The sequence below is a fragment of the Vicugna pacos genome, chromosome 5 (assembly GCF_048564905.1).
Source record: "Vicugna pacos chromosome 5, VicPac4, whole genome shotgun sequence".
Classification (NCBI taxonomy): domain Eukaryota; kingdom Metazoa; phylum Chordata; class Mammalia; order Artiodactyla; family Camelidae; genus Vicugna; species Vicugna pacos.
In genome coordinates, this window is record NC_132991.1 from 36,437,805 (window position 1) to 36,453,360 (window position 15,556).

The following is a 15,556-nucleotide window of genomic DNA, read 5'->3' on the forward strand; positions in this document are numbered from 1 at the left end:
GAACAAAGCCTGTGAAATGATTGTATATAGTGTTAATTTACTGTAACGAATGGCTAGTTTTTATTCTCATTGTCAAGGCACATAACCAGTTCATGCTTAACCTTCTCATTCACTTCTTTTCCTTTCTTTGCCTTTTCCTTCACCCCTTCTCCCCTTTAAATTTCTTTCTTGTGAGATAATTAATATTCTAAGAGGCTCTGGAAACTTGAAATATCTGATAGATAATGATGGGTTTCTCACTTCTCTTCAACCCGTTGCATGAAATAATTACTCTGTGCCATACTGCACACAAATAGCTAAGAAGAATCCGACCAAACACCTGTAAAGGATAGGTGTCTGTTCATAGGCAAGTCGATTAAATGGCATGATGCCTGCAAAGCAAAGTTAACTGGAGTTACATGTTTTCCCCCCTTCCTTCTAAATAGAATAGCTCGACATCAGCAATATTATTTTGCCTTATTTGTTTTTCCCCAAAGTGCCAAATCCATTACTGGTCTGTGCAGGTGCCAAATATGCTGACAAACTGTTCCTGAATAACTTTTCAGTTCCCCCCTCCACCTTTATATGCTGTAAATCTTTGTAATGAATATTCTACTAATGATATAGATGACTGAATTGTTGGTAACTATAGTGTAGTCTAGTGAAGATGAATTGTGTGAGTTGTATATTTTACTGCATTTTAGTTTTGAAAATGATTTTCCTGCCACCTAGAAACAGCTGAAATTTGACTTCCTTGGGAAAACACTAGCATTAATGCAAGTAAGACTTTTTTTTTCCGCCCTCTAAGTCTTGTTATATTTGATAAGGAGCACTAATCCCCCTAAAAATAGATTAGTAGGATTTCTAATGTTGTGTAGCAAACCTATACTTTTTTTTGTATTTTAAAATTAATGTGAAATATGCATCATACACAATATTCAATCTAGATTCCAGTCCACTGGGGGGATTTTTTTCCTAATAGGAATTCAGGGTCTAAACGTGTGTATATTTTGGCTCTTCTGTAAATCTAATGTTGTGATTTTTATATTTGTTTCGTTTTGTCTGTGAACTGAATAATTTATACAAGTACACACTCCATTGAGAAACGTTTTGTTTTTTGCTCGTTTGTATCGTCTGTGTATAACAAGTAAAATAAATCTGGTAAAACGCTATGGTGTTTGAAAGCAGTTTACAGTTTGAAAATAATTTAATTATTATAGATGATTATTTTTAAGGGTTAAGGAAGAATAGCCTGTCCCTACTCCAACATGGGGCAGTCTGTTTAGTGGAAACTACCTCTCATTTTTCCTCTTAAATTTGTTTTATAGCACTACTAGTAATTACTTTCCCCCTCTTACTTACAACTACTTAGTTCCCTGTAAGTCAAGTTTCACTTTGTTGCACTCCTTTTTTTTTTTTTTTAGGAAAATGTATGCAGTTCTTCATCATATCTGATTTTCTCTGAAGTAGGAGATAATATGAGCAGAAAGAGGAGGGTCTTTAATAAGAAATTAAGAATTTCTTTAACTTTCACAAAGTCAGGCGGGAGGCTTTGGGCAAGAGTAGGGTGTAATTTAAATGCTTGTCAAAATAGGCTGTTGACTGCACCTTCAGGTAGATGTCAAAAATTCTGGTCTTTAAATACGAGGCCTTGGAAGTAAGAGTCGAATCCGTAAATGAAAACACAGAATGGCCTACATTTCTTGAGTGGACTGTTTTGGGCGGGGGTTGGGAGGGGTTGGGGTTGGGGCTGGGGAAGGACTCATAGAACAAACTCGTGAAAGGTCGATATTTAACCATAAGCTTAAAACTTGCTTTGGGAGTTATCTGGGGGCACCACTCCATCTCTTCTACAGAGGGATTCTTCTGCCAGTCCTACCCAAGCCAGATTCCCATCCCTTAAGAACAAACGCAGAAATGTGGATATTCCAGCTTGGGGCGGGGGTGGGATGGCTGCGCATTAGACAAGGAGTCCGCAGAGTTCTGCCTTTACCTCGTGGAGAAGCGATTTTTGTACTTTTGTCTCCAGAGGAAGGCGATCCAGGAAAGAGGTGGAAAATGGTTCAATGTTCTTGCTTAGCCTGGGCCAGTTTCAGGTTACGGGACTAAATTTACCCCTACCTGGAGATTGTCCTATATCCCCACTGCAATTTGACAGATGCAAAGAGGCTTTAAAATTCTAATTGAAATGAACATTGGAGGGGGTAACAAAACCAATTTGCCATCCCTGGACAATTTCGCCACTAGACGGCGTTTCACGGAGTTTTGTTTGCCACACAGAAAACTGATGACTGATTTTCCTTTGTTTCTTTCTCCCTTCCCACACCTAAGAACTAAAGAGGACAAAAGTACAAAATACGGTGCTTGTGTGGCGAGTGAAGTGGAGCAGTGTGTTCTGGGCCTGCGCTCCTGTGACCTCGCCGCCGCCGGGGGCGGCCGAGCAGGAGACGCACGTGCGGCCGGGAGGGCGTGGGGGCGCCCAGGCCGAGGCCGAGGGGCCGCGGGGGCCGCGCTGGGCTCCCGGGCAGGAGGCCGGGCCAGGCCCGCCGCCCTCGGGCCGGAGTCACCGCGAGCAAAGAAGTCGGTGTCATGTGCGGAAACGAGCTCTTAGAAGCCGAGGATAGATTTCACAGGAACGTAGTGCCTTGTACTGAAAGACGCACTTAGCTGCTATTAAGAAGTACTTGAAAAAATTGGGGAGGTCGTTTCCCTTGCAGCTCTGCACCATCTGCTGTGTGGACTGAGTCAGCGTGAGGTAAATTTGCAGCTACGCGCTCCTCTCGGAGGCAGTGTGCTTTCCTGTCCCTTTCAAGCATGATCATTTCTCCTCGCTTCCAAGGAGTCTTGGGTGTCTAGTGAAGTGATACTGTCAGTGTGTCTGAGAAGCTGCTGCTGTTCCAAGGAAATCCGAGTCTGGACTTGGGAGGGCCTGCGGGAACCAGAGTTCCAGTCCCGCGTTAGATTGCGAGTTGCCTTTTATCTCGGTGAGGGTAGGGGTCAGGGTAGGGACGGAGAGGGATGACGAATCCTCCCCGTGAACTTGAGTTCCTCAGTTTTCAAAAGTGCCTTTTCAGAAAGAGAAAGGAAGGAAAAAGAAGGTGAGCGTGGGGCTAGCACTTTGTTCTGGCTCAAGCCGTCTTGCCACTCGCAGCCCGCGCCATCTTAACTCCTTTCCCACCGGCCGCTTGGGGCCGAGCGCAGCGTCAGGCAGGCGCCGCTCGACCGAGAGATGCTGTGTCCTCGGTTCTTCACCTTCGAGGCTGGCGCCGCCGGTCAGGGCAGCCGATGGGCCGGCACAGAGCGCGCTGCAATCGAGGGCTGCGGCCACGGGCGGCAGGGCCGTCCTGCTCGGGCCGGCGAGGCTGAAGCTTGGCTCGGGCCTAGCGCCGTCCGGGCGCCCGCGAGCCCAGGCCGGCGGGGACGGGCGTCCGTCCGAGCTCGGCCGGCGGTGGGGCGGTCCCTGAAGCCTGGCCCCCGCCGCTGAGCCTGGACCCAGGCTCTCTGGCTTCGCCGGTGGGCGGGTGGGCGCGCGGCTGCGTCCTGGCTGTTTCGGCCAGGGGGCCAGGCAAGGAATCTAGTCTAGATCTGGGCCGCAGATCTAGACAGGGAGCCCAGGCGTCGGTCCAGGCCCGGAGTCCAGGCGGTTCTCCTGTCCCCTCCGAGTCCGGTGGAGCGTGGCCTTGGCTTTGGTCTTGGGTGTGGCCTTCCCGCGTGTAGCCCCTGCTGAGCCTCGCCGGGCACCCGACCAGGGTTTGGATGTGAAAGCCTTGTCAGGCCTAGCAGAAACTTACCCAACAGTTTGTTTCAAAAATCAAGTTGTTTCTGTCTCTTTGGGGCTGACTGACTTCCCCGAGCTCTTAAAGTGTAGTAGAGTCTACAGAGAAATTTATAAAACTTCTTTATGAAACTTTATGAAACCTCCTGCTATGAAATTTTCTTATAAATGTGCCTCCTAAAACTCAGTGTGACCCACCGACCCACTTTTTTCTTTTTCTTCTTCCTTTCTTCCTTCCTTTCTTCCTTTTCTTCCTTTTTGTGATGTTAAGTATTTATCTCTTTAGCACTGAAGCTTTCAAGGGTGTTGTGGTTTCAGTTTACGGTGCAGGCTAGGAACAAAAGCTTTGTTGAATAGAGGCCATTTACATTCCCAGAGAATTTAAAATGCACTGTAGCAGTATTTGGGCAACGTGTATGCGTACTTAACGTGATTTTATAAAATGTTTTGCTTGTCCTCAGGTGCAACGCCTTTTCTGTGTGTACATGAGTTACTTTATCGTGTATGCATTTTAGCCATGGAGATAGGAAGAAATCATAGAACTTATGATCCTGTGTGAAAACAAACCAGTGTAGATCCCCAAAGGAAACAGCAACATTTATTCTTATTTTTAGACAGACTTACTTTGAAGAAGTCCGTGATTTTAAAGACAAGTGATAGGCATTCAGTTTTTAAAAATATTTAATATACTCTGGTATGTGGGCAGTTGCTTGGCTAACTTTGTTACTTGAAAGAGTAAAATTTCAGCCTAATATCAGTAGAGTCAGTTTTTTAAATGTAGCTGAGAATTTTTAAGCAAGTTGATTTATTGAAGTTACAATTTGAGTGCAAGATTTACTTTTGGCCAGTCAGATTTTCTTTTGCTAGAACAAGATAAAAGTCTCTCAAGGAAGACTAGACAAACTAGGCAGGATTTTAGGCACTGCATTTACTTGATTAAATTCAGTTGCTTTGAGATTTGTATGTCTTCCTGGTTCTGGTCTTCAGCTTGTAAGTTAGGTTACAACATATTTAAAAATATATTCACTTGAAAGAACCCCACTGATTTCACAATAAAGTAAACTTGATGGTGTACAAGTCACTGGTCTCATCTGAGCTGATTACATCTGCCTTGCATGCATTTTACACCCACAGTATGGTTTGCAGTGGTGTTCAAGGCATAGCGTGAAAAATTTGATTTGAATAGTTCCATTAAAGCAATGAATAAAACCCATGGCTTAATAGACTTTCTAGTGATAGCTCCCCCCCTTACTATGGTAACTCTGAAATAAACATGTGATCTAGTATTAGGAACATGGCATTTGGAAGACTCTTGCTGGTAATATTTAATTTAATAAACATACTAACTGTGACATTATTAATGCAATGAAGCTTGTACCACAAGCTGATTCTTTCAGGTTGTTTGACCTATTACTTATCACTAGATTCCTTATAAACATATCCTGTGACTTACAGTTTGAATTTTATATTAAAATTATTTTGGATTTCAACTCTTTAAAAATATCTGCATGACAAGAAACTCATTTTATATACAAAGCATTTATACTTGAGTATCTTGGCAAGCCTTTTATGAGGAGGATGAGGGAATTTAGGAAGGGAGAGCATCTCTAGGGCTACGCTTCTAGTCCTTTTAGCTAATATAGTTTTGTTCCAATGCTAGGAGGAAAACAAAGAATATAAGGTTAACTTTAAGTTTTGGGGCAAGAGTTACACTTACTTAGAATATATATGTATATGTGTGTGTACATATATAATTATATATATAATATATAATTTATACTGTTTCAAGAAATGGCAAATTAATTGGATTTTCTGGTTGAAAAATGTAACAAAACAAATCTTGCTAATATTAGGTTTAGTACTCATATTGGGGTTTATTTAGGTATTGATTTAGCGCATATCTTCATGTTAGCAAAAGGGTACTGTATGGGAAAAAGCCTTTTCAATACAATCTTATTTCGGGTTCCTACAAAAAGAAAAACAGTTAACAATGTTGTTTTCAAACCACAGGATCTTCCTCGCTCACATTTCAACTTTTAAGATTTATTTGTCTTTTATTTTGTCATTCTTAGTATGAAGGGGAAGGCATTTTTCAATCTTAGGATAATTCAGAAGCAATTTTTTGGTTCTCAGTTAATTCAGTCTCATCTTAAAAGTTCAAATTTAGCAAAGCACATGTTCCCTTGTTCATGCCAAGTGTGATAAAAACTAGTCGAAAAATAAAACTATTGCAAACAAGTAGAGCACTGCACTTCACTGCATACTATACAGGCCACATCATTTCTAGGTCTGATGTCACTGCCTGCTAGGCTGCCATTTGTGGGCACAAGTAAGACTGACCTTGAAAGTTGATAGACGGCACTACTGTTTCAGATATGTGTGTTTGAATTGTATGTGTGTGTTTTAAATATCCTTTTTGAATATTGATGTGCGCATCCGTGAGCATTCAAACATTTGCCATCTTCTATCAACAAAAGGTTATTCTTTTCAGGCTCCAGGATGTGTTTTTCTCCCTCTGCATTGGAAGCTCTTCTTTGTTTTCTAAACCATGAATTAGCAAAATCATCTCTCCCTCTTTGTAATATAGTCAAGTTATAGGCTACTTTGTGTAATTACAACTTTCTTAATAGTTTAATCTTTCTATTTACGCTATTAAACTATCACTATACGTTTTAAGTTTAACGCCCTTGAACTTCAGTGAATAAAATACACGTATATGCTATATAGAATCAGTTTAGGCCACCTGTAACCAACAGTGACATTTTATGAGAACTCAGTATTGTATAGATTGCTGTTATTTTGAATGGCTCACTCAGTTGGGAATTTACAAAAGGCCAAACCATTATTTGTAATTAAAAATGTTTCTAATATGGTTAGTACTTTCATAACCTGAGTTGTTTTTTACTTAAAAATTTATAATTCTTAATATAATTTTACCACATATACTCCTCAGCACTTTCCTTTGAGAAAACAGAAGGTATAATGGGGAATTATTCTTTCACAGTTTACCTACAATTGTATGCTGTGTAATTTGTTTAAATGAAATCTTTTTTTCCTACCTCTGTCTAATTTCCTATTTTATATATATATATATATATATATATATATATAATTATTATTTTTTTTAATGACTGCATTCTAAATAATCCTTAGAGCTCACTCACCTTTGGGATGCACTCCCTTAATTTATGCTCACATTCTGCTTTGTTCCTGTGGAGAAAGTCAAAGAAACATACTGACTTCCTCCTCAACAAATTTGTTCTTTCCTCTTCCAACTCTGCTGTCTTCCTGACACTTATTTTGCCCTTGTTGACTCTCTTGCCAACAACTTTTTTTTAACCTACTCTTCCTTCTCACACAACCACCCTGAACCTGAATCTTTATAAAATCTACATCTCATTCTTCAGTTTGTTTATTTCAGATCAGAATTTTTACAGTTGTCTCCAAAAGCAATTGTAAGGTTATTCAGGACATATCAGATACAATACGTCTTTTTATTTAACTTCTCCCACGTTGATTTTTTTTTATTTTATGCTTCTTTTTCTATATACTTTTATTATCACTTCTCTCGATATTCACTTTATTTGTTATTTGGATTTTTTTTTAATTTGTGTAAGGGCAATATTTTTGTCTTTTATTGGTATTTCTGTTCTCTTCTTTACCCCTAGCATTCTTAACTCTGTGAAGCACTCCATTTACCCCTGCCTTCTTTTGTATTAGGACCCATCTTTCAATGCTTTCTTTGATCCTTTTCAATTCAGCTTCCTCATTTGCACAAACATTAAAATCTTTTTTACTACATTTACCAGTGTGCTCTTAACCAAATGTAGTGGCCTTGTTACAGACTAATCTTTATTCTTTTAGCTATTTAAAAATCATAACTAAAAAAATCATAATTAATCCTTTGGGTGATTCAGAATCACGGATTCTGCAACTCCTTCACTTTTCCTTCTTTCCTCCAGCTTTTCTTTCATGAGTCCCTTTGCTTGTTTGCTTATCTATTTATGCAGTTTATAGGTTTCTATAAGATTGCTTTTCACAGGACGTGTCCTTAAATACTTCTAAGAAATCTAGCTAGACACGTGTTATGGAAGAATGGGGTGGGAAAGAGAAGATCTGGTACTAGTTTTCTTAATATATACCTTTTACCCATTGCTTAACAGCCTTCACCTACTAAATGGTGTCTTATTTCTTGTAGCCTGATACATTTTAATTGACATTCTGAATTTTTCTATTTTTCCTTCCCTTCTTTGAACTGTATATATAATACCTACTCATGTTCTTCCTGCCCTTCAGTTTAACAAGATAAGGGTTACAATGAATTAAAAAATTTAATCTTTCTTAGTTAATGTTAATTTAACCCCTTAAGGAGATTGGAATGTGACGTTTATACATATGCTAACAACTTAAGGAGGAAGGTTTTTGTTCTTTAAACGGCTACACAGTTGTGTGTACTATATCTTATTAATGACATCACTAGCAGCTGTTTCTCTACACAGCTAGAAAAAATAAAGTATTAAGCCTAAGCTATTCAGTCCTTATAGATCATGAGAAACAGTTCTACTTGTATCACCACTGTTTAGGAAACTCTTTGCTCCTGAGTTAAAAGTTACACAGATTTTAAATTTCATTTTCAATTCTTTCTACTTCACAGTGATCTTTAAAAATATGTGTGTTTGTTTGTGTGTATGTGTGTCTGTGTACAGCACCAAAATGAGAACAAGAACATAAAATCAAGAATTGTGAGTGGGGAGTTTCTGACCCTCCGTGCATTCTGTAGTCCTAGGTATTGTCATAATTGTGTGCTTTCTGAGGACCTCTTATTGGAGCTTGAAGACATACCCTTTCAGTACTCTCTTATCTATGAAAAGAATTCTTTGTGTATCTCCAAGCACTAGAATCAAGAGCCTTTAAATTTATTACTTAACTTGCACACAATATAATTTCCATTTGAGTAAGAAATTGATGGAAATGCCACCACTTCAAAGAAATGGTCACATAATATGACTGAAAATCTGTAGTTGGTGCCAAGGCAATTTAGTATGTAAGATACCTGCCTTAAATTTGTTTTGTAAACAGAGATCTCAAAGGAGCCTGACTCCTAAGGTATAGGAGAAAACATTGGACACAAGACATTTTGTTTCTGTGATTTTCAATATCCTCATGTGTAAAATGAAATGATAAGCAAATCTTTTAAGTATCTTCCAGCTTTAAAGAACTTTGTTTTTTGTAGACCTCTGACTTTCTATGCAGTTTGAGTTCAGATGTTCTGAGCAGGGTAGAATAACCTCTGGAGAAGTGGCTTTCAAAGTTTTTAACTGAGACTCACAGTAATAAATAAATACATCCACAAAAGTTTCACAAAACATTTACCTTTACCACATTCAGTACACTCTGATGTTTTTTCTTTTATCTCTAATTTCATTGAAAAGGAAATTCTGATTATAACCTAGTAAATTTACTTCATGATTCTCTGGTAAACAGTGACTTGAAGTTTGCAAAACATTGCTGTAATGATACTTCAACTTTACAAACCTAGAATGTCCTCAGTTTCCTCTTACATATGTCTACATTTTAATATTTCTCTTCTAGACTGGCAGAATATACATATTAGCAAAACAGAGCAAATCACTTCGTAATTAATAACCCACTTGAATGTACGGTATACAGGATGTTTTGATGTAAAGATTGAGAGACTGTCGTTTACAATGAGATTTCCATTATGATCTGCAGTTTAAAAAATCTTTACATTCTTTCTCTTTGAGATTACTAGATTTTATTTTACTTAACCGTATCATTATTTTTTGGCATTTAACATTTCTGTCTCTTTCATGCACACACACACACATGCTTACTCCAAGCATATCAATTTGTTGAAATCGAGGTCACTTCTAGTCTTGGGAATAATCAGGCCCATACTTGCTGGTGTGGATCTTTCTATGGACTGCTTCTCTCCCTTTCTTGACAAGGAGGCAGCTGGGTGGGGGAAAGAGACTATCAGTAACCTCTCCTGTCCTTTAGGTCAGGGGCTTCACCTCAGACTCAACCAAGGAAGCTTTTAAAAATTCTGTTGTCTGAATTTGCACCCCATCCCAAATAAAGAAGAATATGCATGTTTGGAGGTGAGAGCCAAACATCAGTGTTTTTAAAAGATTGCTAGGTGATTCCAGTATGCAGCAAAATCTGGGAACCATGCCTCTAGGTTTTTTGTTTGTTTTATTTTTTTGTTTTTGATATGAAAGAAAAGGTAGAGAGTTTTTTTGGTTTGTTTGTTTAGCAAGTATTAGCCATGGTGGCAAACTATCTGTCCATTGTAATTTCATGCCTGGGGATGGTGGTAATGGCAACTTTCTTAAAAATACAAATAAGTTCATGGATTTTAAAATAACTATTTTCAAATGACTTTTTCTTTCTTTCTTTTTTTTTTTTAGAACATTGTGACAGTATAGTCATGTTTTAGAACAGGCAGTTTATCCCCTTGACTGTAAGAGAAAGGCAACCTGAAAAACACTGTCTTCTCACTTTCTATTTAGAAGAAGCATTTGTACTCCTCCTCCAGCATATCATGATTAAAACGTGGTGATTAGTGCTGTCTCTGGAAACTGCAGCCATCCATAAGGTAGCCTTTATCTAAGACACACTGAAGTTGGAAGGTGGTGTGGAAGCATTGCATGTTTGACATCTGATGTCATCTTCAAAATAATAAATGCCAGAGTCTCCAGAATAGTTCTAATCCATGGAACAAATACAGAATTCTAGGGTGGGAAGTCAGTATAGCAGTGCCAGGCACGTATCATATTTAAGTTCAGTTATAGAGGGATTACCTCCAAAATGTGTTAAATGGAAAAATTTCTTCCCCTTAATATAGGCCAGATACAAGCAGCTTACTTACTCAGAGAGCTTTCATAGTCCATGGCAACCTCCCAAGTCATTCATTTTTAAGTGGTTGCATCCATTTGAGTCATAATGTGAACATCACCCAGCAAACTGAGTCACAAATTAATTTACATATTTGAGAAGTTGTATTCAGTATATTGCAATAGAAATATAGAAACCTTGCATTTTTGTTTCGTTCAGCTTCAGAATTCACTGAAGTATGGAAGGTTATTGTTTTCTATTATTATCTCTTGGAATAATAAGTTTAAACTGAGCTATTTGTGCTTTACATAATATTTCTACGTTGAAGCACTATACCATAACTAGACGATAGGATGAAATGACATCTGTTTATTTGCTGAGAAATATAATAGGATACACAAATTCATCAGCTCTAGGACTCAAAATGGTTAAAACTCAAAAGGTTAAAAGGAAAACGCTTCGTTAAATACATTTTAGGATTTCCTAAGCTTAAAATATTAGAAAAGTTATAGAGTTTTTTTTGTTATATACAAACTGTTCAGTTTGTTCACGCTTTAGAAACCTGCAGGTTCTGAGGTTTAAAAATAAAAGAACCAACAAGGAGAAAAGTTAAAAGTTTTTGATTCTGCTTATTTTTTACACTGCCTACTACCCACCTCTCCAAATGTAATATTTCATCTGTGCTAGAATTAAGTATTTATTAGTGTTCAAAGAACTAGGCAGTCATCTGACCATGGCTTATTATAGCTCACTCCTAAATTTAGAAGTGTATCCATATTGAGAAATGGTAAAGGGAATAGAGAACAAATGCACAGTTTTTAGTTTACTCCCTGTTTTGGATTTTATATATATTTTGAAACTAGATTTTATTATCCTAATCATACTGTCTTGAGCCTTTTAAGGGAGCAAAGTAAGATTGTGTTAGAATTTTTTGAGATGTGTAAGTTTTATTTCTATAAAGTGTACTTTTTTGTCCAATTATACTTTCTAGAAATGATACATTGTCACTTTTTAAAAATTCAGACATTTCCTATTTCTGAATTATCTGTGTACATTGCTTCTCACTTGCTTCCATCTGCCAATTTTTGATTACTTTTACTCCTTATTTTTACTAGATAACAAAAAAGGGAAGTTTGTGGTAAAAATGAAATCTGTTTATCAGTGAATGCAATTTGGCAAGAAGGAGGATACAAATATTTCTAAAATGAAAATTTTAGACTAATGGATTTTGTTTGTCCTTGCTCTTTTTGCAGTCTTAAAATATAATTAAATTAAAGGTTTTAGTTTAATTGTATTGCAAACTGAAAGCAACATTGTGATAGTTAATTTCATAGAATCCTAGAATATGTACTTCCAAGGTGAACTCTCTAAGATAGGAATACTCTGCCATTATTTTGAAAGCCTCCCTGATAGATCTCCATGCTGGTGGTCTGACCGCTTCTCTTTTTTTCATACGGATTTCCAGTTAAAAGAAGGGTTATAATGGACAGTGGTACACCCCTATTTCATATCTCTGTTTAGGGTTACTAGTTTAGATAAATTTCCTTTCTCTCCTACCATTCTTTTGTAGATCCTCTTCATAGAAAGATTGGGAATTCTTTATCTAAGATAAACTGATACAACAAGAATTTTCTATGTTGATCTGATTATTTTAATATAGCAAGCCTTTGTAAATTGCTGACTATGACTGAGGCTTAGATAAGGCACCACGGAAACTGTAGGATAAATTAAATATGAATTATCTGTGATTCATGAGAAGACTGAACTACATGATAAAAAGTGGTGAGTGATGAATTTTAGAAGAGAAGCAAAGTGAAATCCTTTGGGACCTTAGGAGAAGGCGTGATTACACCCAGCTGAAGGGATTGTGGAAGACTTTATGGATGTGTTACTTGTTGAGCCTGGATTTACAGAAGTCAGGGGTTGGAAAGGCATTCTAGACCGGAAAAAATAAAAAGTCTTATGCTTAGTGTAAGAGATAGAGAAACAGAGACCTATCAGAGAAATAGGTAATTATTTTGATGCTTAGGAAATAGCATGTGTAGAGGAAGTGGTAGGATGGTAAGTTTGGAAAGGCTGGGTGCCATGTAATGGAACACCTTGAATGTTAGGTTAAGAAAAACTGGGCTTCTGATTACATGGAAATAGCTCAATCTGATTAAATTTAATTGACTTTTACTATGAATTCCAGTCGAAGAAACCATGTGTACTGTTGTGCAACTTATTTTCATTTAATAATATATTTAGGCTATATTTCTAACTCAGTACATATTGACTGCATTCTTTTTAACATCTTTACTATTAATATTGTATGGATATACTATACCTAACTAGTCCCTACTGATGTACAGTTGTTACTAGGTTTTTACTGTTGTAAAAAGTAATACATTACACATTTATATCTGCACACTTTTGTTAGATATCTTTTGGGTAAATTCCTAAAAGTGGGATTGCTGGACTAAACTGTATCAATTTACAGTTACTTCATAAGTATATGATAATTTGTTTACTCACCAATTCTGTGTTGATTTTGACATAATTAAAATTTTGATTGTATTGATGAAACTGGAAATTGGCATCTAAAATAGAAAGGTATCCACTAGCTAGAGAACATATAACTTTGGAGGATGTGTGATCCTGGGGTATGGGATGGTGTGACAGTGTAAGAGAAAACTTACAGGAATAATGTTACATGCCTTTCTAGATTGTTAGTTTTACTGAAAGATTTGAGAGGAAAAACATGTTATTTTCATTTCAAAACAATCTGAAAAAAATAGAAGGTAGAGTGCAGTCCTTATATGATTTTTTATTAACAAAAATGAATATTCTATTTCATTATTAAATAATATTTTTGATAGCACTTTGCATATTGAGGTGCTATACAAATTTTATTATGGTGTTAGTGAACATCCTGTTATGGGACATAAAATCTCTTTTCATTGCTTAACCAAACCATCAATATATAAAGAAAAAGAATGGCAAATTGTTTATTTGTTGAAGTGTTCTGATAGAATTATTGCACACACAAATCAAAAAGCGTCATAGAAAGAATTTGGTTATGAATACCTGCTTCTCTTTCTTTGTCCTTTTCAGGTTGTAAGCAAACTATTACATTGCCTTAACTAATTTTACTTGTTTCTTATACTTTGCTCTTAATAAAGAAAAGCCACTTCTCAACTTGCAGGTATCAAATAATTTTTTTAATAGTCACCACATCATCTACACCTACTCTCTTTTTTTTTTAACTTTTTTTATTGATTTATAATCATTTTACAATGTTGTGTCAAATACACCTACTCTCTTGACTGGTAGACGAACTGAAGGGCACAGAAACACCGTATATTTAAGATAACACATTCAATAGAAAGAAGCATTAACAAAATATATGACTTCTCAGTCTTTCTAAGATTCTCAAGAAGGACAGTGGTCTCAATACTTAACATTTTTTTTTAGCAGCTCAACTCATTTTCAAAATGAAGAATATAAAACATGTAAAAGTGAAGGTGTTCTCTTGAAGCAGAGTGAGGCCCCTGGATTTCTGGTCACTGGCTCTCTCTTCCTCAATTCCTTCATGACTCCTGAGGGTCCCTCCAACAATAGCTCGGTTGTTGGGAACACGTTCAGGAACAATACTCTCCCAGGTGATTTTGGTGCCCCTGCCTTTTAAGAGACACCAGATGAAACCCTCAGATGACCCAGTGGGTCATTCTGTCCTCTATTCTTGGAAGATGATATGTCCTGTATTTGATATATGAAATTCTAAAGGCCCACGGTTTTAGATTCCAGATTTCTTGGCTAGAGCAGATAGGTCTTTGAACTTCACTTTATCATATTGTTTATTTCCATAATCTGGGCAACCATAATAATAAATTAAGCTATCTCTGTGACCCTCAAAGAACTTTCCTGTTGTGATTCATTGATCATTTCTCTATGGATTTCCTTTAGAACATGAATCTTCAGGGAAATTTTACTTGTACTGGATGCTTTGGGCTCTGCTCCTGACTTTTAGATTCTCCAAAACCAAAATAGTTATTTTGGTGGAAAAGTTAAAAAAGAACTCCTTAAATTTCATAGCAATCTCCTTAAAGGAAATTTAAAATCATCATGTATTTCTGAGGTGTTAACTAAGCTTTGATGATTGGTTTATTGATTCATTCTTAAGGTAGGTTTATTCCAGAAATACTGCCTTAAATATTGTATTGTAATAATGCCACTTCTTTATCAACATGCTGCAGATAGATCTGGCCATATAGCAGGAGAGCAATGACATGTGGCTGATGACTAAAGCCACTAATGCCAGTGCTGAGCATTAAAACATGATTAAACCCAAAAGGAGATTGGAAGTGCCATAAAGTGCTCCTATCCACTTTCAAAAACTTTATCCATATAGTATGAATCTAGCTTGAATTGAAAAGATAGAAAATTCACAGAGATTTAGTTTTCTTTTTCCCAAAATTTTTTTGATAAATACTTTAAATTATTATGGTAGTTGACAATAATGAGGGGAGGACTCTATGTAACCTGGAATAATAAAATCCTCAGTATAATAATGTACACGGCCATCAAACCATCTTTCTGACTTAATGCCATAGCTTGCAAGGTGTTAAGTTAAATGTAAGCTTATGGATTTAGTTAGAGTTTTAAAAAAATACTGTTTTTACCTTTGACTAATGAGTGCATAAGAGAAACTTGGTTATTCTGCATTTTCTAATGAGGTTCATAGCTTTTTCAGTTCTAAGCAACATATGAATCCTCTGACCATTTAAATAACATTTTTCTTAAAGAAAATATTTATGAAATGCTAATAAACTATTAAGTGAACAAGTAATACAATGTGTGATAATTTTTACACCCTTCCTACAGTGCATAAAATTTTAATACAAACTTAGTGTATACTTGATAACAATTTACATGTTTATTTTACCATCTGGTAAATGTGTAAAC

General features: G+C 36.8%; 1 long non-coding RNA gene across 1 annotated transcript; it reads right to left on the reverse strand.

Annotated features, from left to right (window-relative positions):
• Nucleotides 1-5,621: 5,621 nt before the first annotated feature.
• Nucleotides 5,622-9,724, reverse strand: LOC140696600 (uncharacterized). Its single transcript, XR_012073098.1, has 3 exons — nucleotides 9,610-9,724; nucleotides 6,919-6,964; nucleotides 5,622-5,720 (listed from the first exon to the last, which is right to left on the reverse strand). It is a non-coding gene; the product is annotated as an uncharacterized lncRNA (long non-coding RNA).
• Nucleotides 9,725-15,556: the final 5,832 nt, after the last annotated feature.